General features: G+C 44.4%; 1 long non-coding RNA gene across 1 annotated transcript in view; it reads right to left on the bottom strand.

The window, feature by feature from the left end:
- Nucleotides 1-6,980: 6,980 nt before the first annotated feature.
- Nucleotides 6,981-16,040, bottom strand: part of LOC136582269 (uncharacterized) — a 42,416-nt gene continuing 33,356 nt past the window's right edge. The window contains exon 3 of the long non-coding RNA XR_010787164.1: nt 6,981-7,052. This is a non-coding gene — a long non-coding RNA (uncharacterized lncRNA). The remainder of the gene's footprint in view (nt 7,053-16,040) is intronic.

Below are 16,040 nucleotides of genomic sequence, written 5' to 3' on the forward strand. Positions count from 1 at the left end.
CATCCTGTTCAGTTTGTCCTCTCCTCAGGCCATTCATGTTCTTAGAGTGAATGTCGCAGTAGAAAATGACCTGTTGTTAAAATCATTAAATATTTTTTAAAAGTTTAATAGAAATACTTGATTTAATTTTATTTTGAAAAAATGTCCCTGTTTATAGTTTTCAACTTAGAAACAGAATGCCAGACCCTCCTCCCGGTGATGCTCACTCCTGTGCTATTACACAGGAGCGAGTACCGCTGGCATCGCTCACAGCGCTGGCGGAATGGAGGTGGAGTAGACTGGGGAGCACAGTAAGCAGACAGTCGTTCTGTTGCTGCATATGTTTACTCAGCAGCGCGGGAACCTGTACGATAATCGTCCCATGTAAAAGCCTCACACTTTCTATTGTGTGGAAATCACTTCTCAGCAATCACCTCATTGTAGTACAGCAAGCCGTCTCTTAATGCTAGTTTTCTGGTAAGTTTAACATTCCTAAATAAACGACACCAAAAAAAAAAGTTCACTTTATTAGTCATAGACCAGTAAGTAGCAGACATAATGGGTATCTCTATAACTATACAATACACTGAACACATTGTTCATGGTGGCTGGTAAATGGAAGTAAATACACTGGTGGAAGTGTAGCAGAAAACGTATGAAAATAGGATCAAAGTACCTCCATAGGAAGAGTATGGAATAATTAAAACTTGGTGTATGTGTATTAGTATGCAAATTATAGGGCAATCTCTTATAAACTAAAACAATGTTGTCATAAAGTGTGTTATGGAAAAAAGGGCCTTCCTTGTCCTCAAATTGTCGGCAACCATGTATGCCAAATCATAGAATTCGAACGCCGTACACCCAAATGTCTGACTTTGAGTGAGGTCAGATAACTGGCATGTTAGCAATGGGGGCATCACACGGTGAAATCTCCTGAAGGTCTGGCCATAGTGCAATGTCCGTAAATGGAGCAGTTACTCAGTGGACGCAGGAAGGCTCAAGTACACACAAATCTATTGCAAGTCCGCGAAGGAGGACAACGCCACGTGAAAATCGCCAAATTGTGTGGGTGGCACCACAGTCCAAGCAGTGGTTGGAGTTAGTCACCCCATCAACAATAGTAAACGGGTTGCTTGAAGCTGGGTTGTATTCTTAGACCCCCCACTTAGTGTGTTCTGTTAAAGGAGGTTCGTCAGGTCAGTTTTCCCGTATGAAAGCAATATACTTGGCAGATGTGGGACTTCACAAGGAATAAAACTGTACCTTAATTTACTGCAACGCAGAGACCCATCCAGAAAAATAGCCCTTGAAGAGCTTACCGCACCACACGGTGGACTGTCCGATGGGCGGTTCAGCTCTCAAGCAGTCTGGGCTGCTTACCTCCCTCTTCTGCTCTCTGCCTCCATCTTCCACTAAAGGATGCCCCTTGCTCGCTGTATGAATTCTCCAGTTTCGCCTGGTGGTGATGTAATGCATTCCACATATAGGGCACATGCGTGTGATGTCATTCTAGAGCAAACGGAAGTCACAGCACATGCATCAGCTCTTTTAGTGTGGCGAAGGCACCCCATACATGGGACACATGACCAGGTGGAGCTGGAGACTTCATGTAGCCAACAAGGGGGAGTCCTTTCATGGAAGAGGGAGGGAACAGAGACAGGATAATACCGATCAGCATACTGCAGCCATCACATGACATGGCAGGCAAGGAGTTATTACCATGGATTTGCTCACGAGGACCATAATGCAAAAAGGATTGCTAGCCCAAAATACATGCATTTAAATTGAAAAAATACTCCCATCCCCCTTCAGGCCTTAGTCAGACGGGCGTTTTTAGCCGCGATTTGCACATGCATCCGGCGATTTTTTAAAAACCATTGCTTTGCAATGGTATCGGACACATGAGCGCTTTTTATGCGCTCGTCCGATAAATTATAGAACAAAAAATCGCAGATTGCACCTATCTGCGATCTGCGATTCCTGTTCTCTTCTGTATATGCGCTCAATGGGGCCGGCGGCAGCAGCGCCGACCCCATTGAGAACATATAGAAGACAAATCATTCTTCTCTGCCACAGCTGTAACAGCTGTGGCAGAGAAGAACGATGTTTACCCATTGAATTCAATGGAGCGGCAATACAGCCGCTCCATTGAAAGCAATGGGCTGCCGGCGTGCGCGGGGTGAATTGTCGGGAAGGGGTTAAATATATAACCCCTTCCCTGCAATTCATCCTAAAATGTGTTAAAATAAAAAAAAATTGTATACTCACCTTTCCGCTGCAGCCGGAGTCCAGCCACGGCCGCTGTCCGTTCTCCTGAACTGCTTCTTGGCACTATTCAGCCGGCGGGGCTTTAAAATCCCCGCCTGCTGAATGATCTGCCTCTGATTGGTCACAGCCCTGACCAATCAGAGGCTGAAAACACTCACACACCCATTCATGAATTAATGAATGGGTGAGTGACTGCTGCCTCTCAGCGCTGAGCCAATCAGGGGCAGGTCTGACTCACATCCATTCATGAATTCATGAATGGGTGTGAGTGAGGCATGCCTCTGATTGGCTCAGCGCTGAGCCAATCAGGGGGCAGGTCTGACTCACATCCATTCATGAATTCATGAATGGGTGTGAGTGAGGCATGCCTCTGATTGGCTCAGCGCTGAGCCAATCAGGGGGCAGGTCTGACTCACACCCCCTTCACACCCACTGCAGGACGGCAGCGCGGAGCTCCGGCTGCCGAGAGAGGGTGAGTATACAATTTTTTTTTATTTTAACACATTTTAGGATGAATTGCAGGGAAGGGCTTATATATTTAAGCCCTTACCGACAATTCATCCCGGGCTCGCCCGCAGCGCATTGCTTTCAATGGAGACGGCTGTATTGCCGTCTCCATTGAATGCAATGCGCTGGACAGCTCCGGCCCGTTTCTAATGAAACGCGGCTAGGAGCAGATTTTCGGGCGACTTGCGCGCACCGGTCACGCGATTTGCGGATGCGCATCCGTCATGCGATCCGCAAATCGCGCGAGTAAGGCCTCAAGGTGTACATAAGCATTTAAAAAAGTTTTTCATTATATGGTACATTAAAGGCTACGTGCGGTAACATTAAATATAAAAAAAACAAAATTTTATTGAGGGGGTGGGGGTTGTTTTATGGCGGTCACTGTGCAGTAAGAATGATGTGCACTTCATGCTGTGGTTCAGTATGAGGACATTGATGCCACATTTATAGCGTTTTTTTTAATGTTTTACTACTTTTACAAAGCAAGGAAACTTTTTTTTACTTTCTTTCTGTGGCCATATTCTTAAAACCAATAAATATATATATATATATTATTTTTTTTGATTGGGATGTAAAGTGCTTGTTTTTTGTAAAGTGAGCTGTAGCCGTTTTTTTTAGTACCACTTTAGGGTAGATTCATTTTCTTGTTAACTTTGTATTCAATTCTTTTTTTTGAAGACTGTATAACAAAAAGCCCGCAATTCTGACATTCTCTTCTTTTGTTTTAAGATGTTTACAGTGTAAAATAGTGCAATATTTTAACCCTTTGCAATCCAATTTTGGATTCAGGGTTTCCTAGGGGGCTTTTTCTTGCTGCCATTATGCAATGCCGCCATCTGCTGGCTAGAGCCAGTACTGCGGTATGGGACATGCTGGAGAGGCCCCCGACAACAGAGCAGACAGTAATATACGGTAAGAATACCCTGCCGGACGTCTTCCGACATCGGAGCTGTACAGCCTTCAATCAGAATGTCTGCAGATGTCAGACAGTGGATTGGAAAGGGGTTAATGGCTCAGACTTTTTATGGGATAAATGGGAAAGGGGTTTTTACCGTTCCATTTTTTCTTTACTCCACATAGGGCATCTCGAACTTGCGGTCACGTAATCACTTCTACCGCACACTGCAATATTTCTGCATTCAGACATGGCAGTATGTGAGCCCTCGCTCGGCCCTGGGTGCCATGCTAACCATTCCTTATGATTGCACTGAGTATGGGGCACCCCCCTCCCCCTCCCTAACCAGCTACTTAGATGCATGATCAGCTGAGCGCGGCTCAACTCCTGAGCCCACTTCATACACCATCCGCAACCCAATGACGAACATTTACATCATGTGGTCAGAAAGCGGTTAAACACACATTCCTTTTATTTATTCTCCCTAAAGCAGTCATTATAATTACATCAGCAGTGCGGACGTCCATGTGGCAAACACCAACAGCCTCACTAGAGCCCATGACGGCTTCATCCGGGGCGTACAAGGCTTTTGTATAGTAGCGTTGATCCAATGCCACGGCATTTTACACGGAGTATTGAAATGGTTTCCAAACCGTGGGGCATCCAGTGCAAGAAGTTTGTGGTCTACCAACTTTTCTGAAGAATCCAAGAGGGAGAGGATGACATTCCAGACTGAGGATAATTGCTGTGTGTAAATGCTGCGATATAAAAGGTACTCGTTGTGCTCCTAATGAGCAAAATTTGTAGCCTTTAACTTGTAGTTCCAATCACACAGATCGGAGTATATCTCCACGCTACGTCAATCGTAAGTTGCAATCAACAATGGCCGTATTGTACAACACATTGCTGTCTGTAAAACGGCGCTGATAGATACAAGAAGCACAGATGATCGTCGATGTAACCAGACAATTGTAAAACAAAAATGTAATAGATGGAAGTAATTGAAAACTGGTCTGTGAAAATAACTCAGTTGTACCACCAGATGGCGCACTCACCTAAAATACTTGTGCTTCTTACAGGAGATCTGAAAGCGGTTTATTCTCACTCTGGCCAACAGTGATCATTGCTGCAACTGAAACTACCATAGTTCTCAGGAAATGTATGAATATATGGTGGTTTATACTCTAACATCAGACAAGATGTCATTTGTAATAAGCTGCGGTGTAAACAAAGCAAGGGCTGGCTGATCAATGGCAGCAGCCCATACATGTATTCAGGGCTCATTCACACTAGCGGTTTCCCTCCATTCAGGCCTTGTCATCTCTGTTCCGTTTGTGAAGACAGAATTAAATGGATCGATTTTTTTTTTTATTTTTTTTTTTTTTTCCCCACTGATTTCAATGGGGTTTTAAAAAACGGAAAGTTTTCAACTTGCTTCTATTGTGTTTGGTTTCCATGTTTTGAACAGAAGTCTGCAGCGCTGTTTGTTCCGCTTAAAAATGGGAAGCGAACCGTACAGAAGAAAACTGTAAGAAAACGGAAGAGAGAGAAATCCTGAATGGAAGGAAAATGCTAGTGGGAATGGACCCGTGGTCCATGCACTTATGGGGGGATTTTATCGTCGGGGGGATTTGTGATGCCACTTTTCTGGCAGTTTTTTTCCTCTTCAGTTTCAGGGCTCGTTCACCGAGGGACCTAATGGCACAATAGTTCTGTGCGCAAAAAAAAAAAATCACGACTAACTGCGCAAAAAACATGTAAATGGACGATTTTAAGCTCTTCGCCCTTAAGTCCCAAGCTGCATCAGTGTTGAAACAACGCTGGGGAGTGATGGGAAAAAATGTGCTGCTGTCTGGAAACGAGAGAGCGAGATCGCAGTTGCAGCCAGAAGTCCCTTGGAACGGCAAGTTTTCATTTTTTAAATATGATAAGATGAAAAACACTCTAGCGACGTCTCCTGCTTCTAATGCAAGAGGGTATATAGTGTAACAACCCCCACTAAGTAAACAATTCAAAGGCTACAGCACGTGTGATACTTCTCTCTTAGAGGCCTCTTACATGGGCCGACAGTTTTTAAAACGACTGTACGAGTGCTGATGTCCCCGCTAAGCTCATTAGGGCACTTGCTGCCGGCCCGCGGGCCTCTTATCCGCTTCTCACTAGATACCTCACCTTCTATGCGAAGCACTGAGCAGCAAGTGTTTACCCAGGCCGAAAAGCCAGTGAGCCAAAAATGTCTTTTAGGCCTCATTCACACAAGCGTTGTCCGCGCGCATTACACGCGCACACAGGATGCACTTCCATAGGAACTAGTGAGTTCCTAAAGAAATGTTCACATGAAAAAAATGTTAGACACTAGAGATGAGCGAGCGTACTCGCTAAGGACAATTACTCGAGTGAGTAGTGCCTTATGCGAGTACCTGCCCGCTCGTCTCTAAAGATTCAGGTACCAGCGGGGGAGAGAGTGAGAGAGAGAGCTCCCCTCCGTTCCTCCCCGCTCTCCCCTGCCGCTCCCTGCCGGCACCCGAATCTTTAGAGACGAGCGGGCAGGTACTCGCATAAGGCACTACTCGCTCGAGTAGTTTGCCTTAGCGAGTACGCTCGCTCATCTCTATTAAACACACTAAATTTGTGCACATAACAAAGATAGGACATGCATCTAAGCTCCAAGGTGCGTGCAGAGATAGGACCTGACCTATCTTTATTGCGTGCTTTCCATAGACTCCTATGGGAGCTGAAAAGCACGGATCGTGTGAACGGGCTAATTAAAGTAGCTGGAATTAACCCGTTCATGTGATCTTTAGAGCAGTATAGCCGCGATCTTTTCACGTGACTATACTGTGCGCCCACAGCGCTCATGTGAATGAGGCCTTAAGCTGACTGAAAAGTCAGCTTTACAAACTGTGAATGATATTTTGCACATTTACACTGAACGATTATCATTCATATTTGTTCATTTGAACGACGTTTGAGCGATAATCTTTAGGTGTAAATGGGCTTTTAGTAAAACATTACAAGGTTAATTATAACAAAGCTGCATGCTCAACGTCTGAGACCCTGTTAGTAAAATGTCACTACAATGAGTCTTTTGCACATGTACTTCTTGCTATGCACACGGCACAAATATTATACATATGACACTATTGCATATAATTCAAGACTTTCACCACAGTGACTCCAAGAGTGGAAATACTGCAGCTATTCCAGCCCGTGTAAAAAAAAAAAAAAGGGGTCCCTAATATCTGTTAGATCACAAATAAGGGGCTGCACTTCTTCCTATGGGACCTTCCACGCAGAATGGAATTGATGCAGGATGCAGCACAGAAGCGGATTTTGTCAACTAGTGCAGATTTTAATAAGTTTTTAACTGCAGAGTACATTCTGTCGAACGTCTTCCGTAAATCTGTGTAAAAAAGAAAGAAATTCCATAATTACATCTCCTGTGTGTTAGAAATCCACAAAAACAATTTCGCAAGACGTCCTTAATTCCACAGCAGAAAGTTTTTCCGCTGCAGAATGTAATCTTGCGGTATTAAAGAGAGAGCGGTACAAAATTGAGTGTCTACAGGCAACAGTGAAGCATGTTGAAGGTTTCTTGCAAGTTTGGGGCTACATTTCAGCAAATGGAGTTGGGTATTTGGTCAGGATTAATGGTGATGTCAATGTTGAAAAATACAGGCTGATATTTATCCACCCTACAATATGTTTGCAAGCTGAGTTCCTTCAAAAACTGTGTGCAAGTGTACCTAGTAAAATTGATGCTGCTTCGAAGGTAAAAGGTGTCGCACCAAATATTGACTTAATTAAGATTTCTCTTATTCACTTGCATTGACAAAAATAACCCATTAACTTCTATTTTTGAAAGCATTCTTACTTTACAGCATTTTTTCTACACCTGCCTAAAGCGTTTGCACAGTTTTGTATATTTAACAGAATCTATTTACACAAGTGCAAAGAGCTTTCGGGTTCTTTTACACAGGACAATTTCTTGGCCCGAGATAATAAGCACCAATCAATACGCATGAAGATCGTTGCTTATTTAATTTTCATGTACACTGCCAGAGAATAGGCTTAAAGGGGTCCTGTCGTTTAAAAAAAAAAGTTAAAAATACACTTACCTATTCCTCCCCAGTCAGTCTTCTTACCGCATCTTCTCCTCAACGATCTTCTCCTGGCTCCTCCAGTCCCCCGAGTCACCTCACCGCAAGCCGGATGATTCTGTGATGAAGCGTACATTGCCAGCATTCTGCTTCCTACAGGGCAGTGTACAGTACGTCCCTAGTGATGCAGCGTTAACTGTCTAGCAGGGAATGCTGGGCTATTGTTGAGATTGCGCATGCGCACTGTCTCGTGGCAATAGTATGTGAACACTCGCCACCAGACAGCACGCAGGCACAGTCTCGGCAATAGCCCGGCAGTCCCTGCTAGGCAGTGAACGCTAAATCTCTAGTGGCCTGACCTGCAGGAAGGAGAATGCCGGCAATGGACACTCCATAACAGGAAGAAAAGGATCCGGCCGGCTGGAGGTGACGTGATCCGGGGCAATGGAAGAGCCAGGAGAAGATTGGGGAGGAGAAGATGTGGTAAGAAAACTGCCTGGGGAGGAATAGGCAAGTATTTTTTTTTCTAATGACAAAACCCCTTTAAGGGGACAAACAATCTCTAATACGATCGTTCATCCATATAGGCAGGCTGTGCAACTTTCTGTTTATACAGGAAGATGTACCATCAATCGGTGAGCATTTTTATGCTCACATAAACAAGCCAATAAGCTGCAGCTGATGACTAACATTTGCTCACTTGTTGGCTGATTGTTGGGCTCTTTACACTGCCGAATTGCTGTGCAAACGAGCATTCTGAGGAACACTCAGGCCCAATTAGCCCATTAGCACAAATGTATTGATTCATGTGCATAATACAGATTATGCTCCATAAGCACTATGGATCCTTATAAGTTGTCTTTAAGGGTGGAACAAAACACTAGAAGGCGCCTTTAAAATTGAGATGGCATACAAGTAACCCGTGAATGGATTTGTAGTTTCAGAAGTCTCCATGTGACCCTTGTGTTTTAAAATATGCATGTGTTTTATTCACTCACATGAATAATCACCTGGATTGATGTCAGCTTCATACAACACATCGTAATAACGGATATACTAGTGATGAAAGACACATTCCAGAGCTTCATCTAATAAGTCAAAAACCAGAACAAAGAGTTGACCGTCAATAATCCACAAGTAAACGACTCATGCCTGAACATCTCACACCGGTTCCAGGATATCGACAATTAAGACCCGTGCTCACAGCCATATGGCATTACCATCCATTAGACAGTGCTCATCTCTTGTTATGGGCCATACTGTACATCTGGGTACTTCTGATTTCATATGGGATCCATGAGAGAAGAATAAATCATGGCATGTTCCATCCAGGGTAATACGGAGACCCATTTGGCAGCACATGGAGGGACTTTGTGTGCCGCCTCACAGCGGGCATTCACATAGCTTGGCTGTGATCGTGGACCTGAAATAATTCCGCTGCCAAACTGTTACAATAATCTAGAGATAACATTTTCAAGATTGTATCCACATAAATGTTGTGTCCAGCAATGTTGGCATTGTCCTTACCCCCACTTTAATTGCTCTGACATCACTTGGTTGAGATTAGAACTAATCGTTATTTCAGAACACACTGTATATGGGTGCCTATATGCGGTCCTAAGGCCTCATGTCCACGGCTAAAATAAAATTTAAAATCCAGAGCGGATCACCTGCAGCGTGATCCATGCACCATAGGGATGCATTGGACACCCGCAGGTAATTAAATACCTGCGGATGTCATTGTCCCCTGAGGTGCGGTTTGCGTGTGCGGGAAAACACCCGCAGCATGCCCCATTTTAGTGCAGGTCTCCTGCAGACTTCTATTGAAGCCGTCCGGATCCGCAGCACACCCGCAGCTGAATTCCTGCTCTCTGGCGCCGGAGCGTGGGAGAGCAGGAGTTCCAAAAAAAAAAATAGAGTGCACGGCGCATGCACGCAACGCTGCCTGCATGCTGAGCACATCCGCCGGGCCGAAGAAAGAAGATCCGGCCGTGACGGAGGGGAGATCCACAGCGTACGCACAGGTAAGTAAATCTACTTTTAGGCCTCATGTCTGTGGGAAAGGAGGGACCCGCTGCGGGATTCTGCATGAAGAATCCGAGGGGGGCCTGATTTTCCCTGTGGACATGAGGCCTGAAACTGCTTTTTCTGTTATTCCCTGCAAGGTATGGAAGGTGCAGATGAGCTTCATTATGATCAAATAAGCCTCATCCTGCGTTTTTCGCCATCAAGCATCTAAACACTTTTCAGACTTGGCTTCTATTTCCAGACCTGTTGGTGGGAAGTGGGTTAGACGGAGTGGGCAGTCATGTAGGGTGGCACTATAAGGGTATGTGCACACATTATGGAGAAAATATGGGTGAGAATCCACATCAAAATCTGCATTGCAATGAATGAATCCCACTGTGAAGATCCATGCATTTCCACAACCAATAGAGCTTGCAGCACATTTCAGAATGACTATATTTCACTGGATTTTTTCTGCTGTGTGTGAATTGGGTTTATTGAAACTCTGTTCACTTCTACTGGTATGTACATTGCTGCGGGATCTCATGGTGAAATCTGCAGATCAAATTCTGCAGCACATCTGGGAGGCAATTTATGGATATAAGTAGAAACAATATCTTGGTATTGCCGCTACATTTTTTTTTCACCAGTCGGTGTTTCCCTGTATAAATAGGAATTGGTGAGGACGTATAACGGAGGGCAAGGAGATGGAAGGGTGTCCATCTGACTGCTGGCGGGGTGTATTTGAAGACCACGGCTTTGGGCACCAACAAACCTTGTTGAGTGTCCAGGAGAAAGCTCCTCGATAAGTTGTAGCAAATATGACAGACTATTTCACTGCCATTTGGCAACTCTTAGGCTTTGAAGAAGAAATATGACATTGCCTAATCTAAAAGAAGCGGTTTAGTTGGAGGGTGTTAGCAAGGCGGCTCTCATGACAATAAGGCTTGTGGCATGCGGCCATAATTGTGAGATGCGCCTAAAGGGCTGAGGTGCAACTCACACTGGATGCTACAAGGACACCCGTCCGTGTCCTGTACATTATAAACGGACAAGGCACATTCAAGGGTATTGCATGTCCTATATCTTATTCGTGAAGCAAACCGGAATAGAGCATGCCTTTAGTTAGACCATGGGTCCGTGTGAAAAGGCATCCATGTACATAGTCTTATAAGTTATAATGGGGCCATGTACTGTCGGAGGAATTACATGGATAGTGCGTAGCCCAAAAATAGGCCATGTGTCACTAACCTAAAAGTTCTGCAGAAGGGCATTGAACATCTGGGCATAAAAACTCTACCTATGAAACACATCAGGAAGTGGTTAAGAACCCAGTAAATGCTGCTTCACATAGGAAGTAGAGTTTGTGGTTTCTCTGCATGAAGCAGCAGCAAGACCTTTCATCATAATTGATGTCTTGAATTGAATGTTGCTTGTCACTCCAGTAAAGCATTTGTTATACAAGAACATTCAGCCTTCTGTAACTGAATGAAGAAAATGGCCTCTATTAAAAAATATAGCAACTACGTGTCTGTTCAGGTGAGTCAGTGACTGTTTATGTAATAGATGCATGGCAGTAAAGGTTCCCTTTCCTTTTGAAGTATGTTCACATGGTGCCGCAAATCTGCAGCACTTTGATGTAGAGTTGCTGCTGCAGAACAGTTAAAGAAATCCTCTAGCCAGAAGTCTTACCTGTTGGTCTCTGCTGGCCTCCAGCGATGATGTCTTGACCCATGTGACCACCGCAGCCTATAATACACTGCAGCGGTCACTGGTCTTTACAACAAGTCATCATTGGGGGCTAGAATGCAGAGACGGACAAGGAGGCAGGCAAGAGTCAACGGGAGAGTGAAGAGATGGAGAAGCAGAGTGATGTTTTTATTATTTTATGGCTTTCTTTAATCTAACAAAATGTTCCTATCTGCTGATATTTGCAAAAATGAATTATTTTAGTAGATATGGCTCACACTGAGCCGTCAATGTGATTTGGGGAATACACCTTTAAATCTGCAGCATGTCAATTTATGCTGCCGTTTAGTCGCAGATCTGTAGGAAAATCCACAACAATTTGGATTTGTTGTGTATTTTGACTTTCCCGCTGAACTCAATGAGGGGAATCCACAATAAATCGGTGACCAATTTGCAGCATTAGGCCCAGAGGCGTACCTAAGGGCTCAGGGTCCCGGGTGCAAAAGTTCAGCTCAGGGCCCCCCACTTCCGGGCCTAAACCCCACACTCCCCCGTACCCATACCTAGATCGTGCTGCAAACATGATCTGCCCCTTGGTGTAATCTTTCCAAACATGATGCATTTCCTGCACATGAAAATTTGTTTGTAGCCCCACAGGCCACTCACACACCGCTTTTTACCACTATTAGCGCGGTGTCCCGAGCGCCGTACTAACCGCGATACAACACTCCCATTGATTTTAATGAGGTTACTCAAACCTGCCCTGGAAAGCGGTGTCCCTATGGGTGTTATTTTCGAGAGCTGTCTGTTCTATTTTTGCGTTTTCGTGGTTTTTAACACATCTCATCACCCATCACAATGATGGGGTGCATTAAAAAGTGCTGTCAATCTCTGTACCATGTGTTCAAAAACGCTGCTTGAAATTCCGGTAAAAATGCCATGATTACAAGCTGCGTTTTCTGAACACGTGTGTAAGAGCGGCCTTAGGAGGGGGTCATGTTTTTGTTGTACTTTTTTTAAGAAAAAACAGCTGCCGGCACCCCTTAATTGTTTTACAGGGAAGGGCTTTACATATAAGCCCTTCCCTGAAAAACAACCCAAACTAGTGTAAAAAATGAGGAGCTCGGCCAATCACAGGCAGCTCTCGCCTGCCATTCATTCAGCGAGAGCTGCCTGTGATTGGCTGAGCGCCTCAGCCAATCAGAAGCAGCTCTTTCAGCAGGTAGGGATTTTAATTCTCTGCTTGCTGAAAGAACTTCAGTGCAGAGTCGGGGACAGTGCAGACAGGACGCAGTTGAGCCCCGGCAGCTGAAGAAAGGTGAGTAAGTTTGTTTTTTGTTTTTTTTAATACTAGTTTGGGTTGTTTTTCAGGGAAGGGCTTACATTTAAACAATAAAGGGGCGCCGGCAGCTGGATCCTCTACTGCAGCTGTCATCTGTAACAGCTGCGCTAGGGAATTCTTTATTCCCCGCTGGGATAAAGAATTCCTTTGCTGCATCTGTCACATCTGTGACAGGTGCAGCAGGGAATTCTTTATTTCCCGCGGGGATAAAGAAATCATCTGCCGCACGCGGCAGATGTGTCCTTCATCCCCGCAGGGGGCACAGCAGTGGCGGACAGGTAAATATGTGTGTATATATATATATATATATATATATATATATATATATATATATATGTATATATATATATATATATATATATATATAAAATTTTATTTTTTATTTTTTTATTTTTTTTTTACACTAGTTTGGCTTGTTGTTCAGAAAAGAGCTTATATTTAAAGGTCTTCCTTGAAAAACAATTAAGGGGTGCCGGCAGACCATTGCCTTTAATGGAGCCGCCGGCAGCAGCCGCAGCTCGATTGAAGGCAATGCCTGCATTCCTTATGGTGCACGCGTGTCCTATCTTTACTAGCATGCACCTGTAAAACACGGACATGTGCACACACCATAGGGAATGCATTGTTTCTAATAGAAGCGTGTTTTTGTGCACGCGTATGCACGCACATAAACACGATCGTGTGAAGGCACCCCAAGGTTCCAAAAAAGTAGAAGGAAATAAACAACTTGACTGCCATTTTCTAAGAAGCCCTAAAAAAAAAACTTGCAATGCTAAATAATCATAAGTTGGCAGTTTAAATGGGTTGTCCACTTTACAAGACTCACTTTCATAAACCCTATTGAAGAATTTCAAGTTAAGAGATGATCATGATCCACATTTCTTGGCCAGAATGGAGTGCAATTACAAAGAGTGTCTTTCAGTCTGGAGGACCTGTCCTGTCCTGCATTACACAGACCACCCACTGATTCGAAGAGGCGCAGTGTAATCCTTACTTTCTCCTGTGGTCGTGCTGCAGGAAAACGGAATGCTTACAGCCAAGTTTCCTCATAGATTGCAGCTGATAACTGGTGTCTCGTAGCAATTTATCAAAGGGCTCTTCTAAAAAAAACAGGTATTGTCCAAAATGTAGTACCCCTTTAGGGTAAATGCACACAGGTAGAACTGTAGCGTAGGATACTACAAGTAAATCTCATTCACACACAGTGGATATTTCCCATATGTCAACTGATCTGCAGTATGGATTTTAAATACTGCACAGTGTCAATTCCTTCAGTGAGTTTTCAGGGTATTTTCACACATTGCGGATTTGCTGCAGTTGATCTGCTGTGGAAAATATGCAGGAAATCCACAGAGTCAAATCTGGACCAAAAGGTGCAAATGTCACCACCTCATTTGAAATTCAAAATCCACACCGCAGGTGACTTTATGCTACTAATTTTCTCAGCAGTATTTGGGTGGGATTTCTTAAAATCCCATCTACGATGCTAGTTTCTTAACCCCTTAGTGACCAAGCCTGTTTGCGCCTTAATGACCAGGCCAAATATTGGAAATCTGACATGTGTCACTTTAACATAGAATAACTCCGTAAAGGTCTTGCATATCCAAGTGATTCTGACATTGTTTTTTCGTCACATGTTGTACTTCATTTAGGTGGTAAAAATAGATCGATATAATTTGTGTATATTTGTTTAAAAACACCAAAATTTGGAAAATTTGGAAAAAATTGTCATGTTTTCACATTTTTAACTGCAATATTTCAAATATGTGTAAATATACTGTACAAATTTTTGATAAGTTATATGTTTCCATCTGTTTACTTTATTCTGGATGCACATTGGAAAAATGTCAGATTTTTTTTAAACTATTTAAGAGACGTACAAATTTAACATAGATTTTTAATAGAGATGAGCGAACGTACTCGTAATGAGTACTTACGCACCCGAGTACCGCCATTTTCGAGTACTTCAGTACTCGCGCGTAAAGATTCGGGGGGCGGGGAGAGGCGCGGCGGTGCGGGGGGTAGCAGCGGGGAACAGGGGGGAGCCCTCTCTCTCTCCCTCTCCCCCCACTCCCCGCTGCAACCCCCCGCGCCGCCACGGCGCCCCCCGAATTTTTTCGCCCGAGTACGGAAGTACTTGAAAATCGCGGTATTCGGGCGAAAAAGGGGCGGGGCCGAGCACGTTCGCTTATCTCTAATTTTTAACACTTTGAGGAACATTTTCTTTTCCTACACCAAGCCTAGATTGCAAAGGCTCATGGGTGTCAGAATGATAGATACCCCCCACAAATGACTCCATTTTAAAAACTGCACCCCTTAATGTATTCACTGAGGGCAGCCAGGAGTATTTTTATCCCACAGTTTTTGTTCAGGAATTAATGCAATTTAAAGGAGAAAAAATAAAATTTCATATTTTTGCAAATATACCATTTACGGGTGCATTCAGACGAACGTATATCGGCTGGGTTTTCACGCTGAGCCGATATACGGCGTCTCTCTCTGCAGGGGGAGGAGGCTGGAAGAGCCGGGAGCAGTGCTCTGAGCTCCCGCCCCCTCTCTGCCTCCTCTCCACCCCCCCTGCACTATTTTTAATGAGGAGAGGCGGGATGGGGCGGAGCTAATTCCCACAACTTAGCCCCGCCCCGTTCCATCTTCTCTCATTGCAAATAGTGCAGAGAGTGGAGAGGGGGTGGAAAGGAGGCAGAGAGGGGGCGGGAGCTCAGAGCACTGCTCCCGACTCTTCAAGCCTCCTCCCCCTGCAGAGAGAGATGCCGTATATCGGCCGGCATGAAAACCCAGCCGATATACGGTCGTGTGAAGGCGCCCTAATGGTGACTATCCACTACAGTTTTTTTTCACTGCGAAATTCGCAGCGGTTTTTTTTTCTCCAGGGGTCTATGAGACTTGTAATGTTAAAATCGCGCAAAATCGCGATTTCACGGTAAATTGCGATTTTGCGCGATCGCGATTTTAACATTACAAGTCCCATAGACCCCTGCAGAAAAAAAAATGCTGCAAATTTCGCAGTGAAAAAAACTGTAGTGGGTAGTCACCCTAAAAGACGGGATTTTTTTCTATAGTGCACATGAAAATGATGATTTGCACTCAAAATGGATCCCCCTGTTTGTCCCGTGTTCAGAAACATATCCGTTGTGGCCCTAATCTTGTGTCTGTATGCACAACGGGGCCCAAACAGCCATTTTGCTTGAAGGTGTTTTAGGCCCCATTGCCCACTTGTAGAGCCCCTGAGCGG

Source organism: Eleutherodactylus coqui, chromosome 1 (genome assembly GCF_035609145.1).
Source record: "Eleutherodactylus coqui strain aEleCoq1 chromosome 1, aEleCoq1.hap1, whole genome shotgun sequence".
NCBI lineage: Eukaryota > Metazoa > Chordata > Amphibia > Anura > Eleutherodactylidae > Eleutherodactylus > Eleutherodactylus coqui.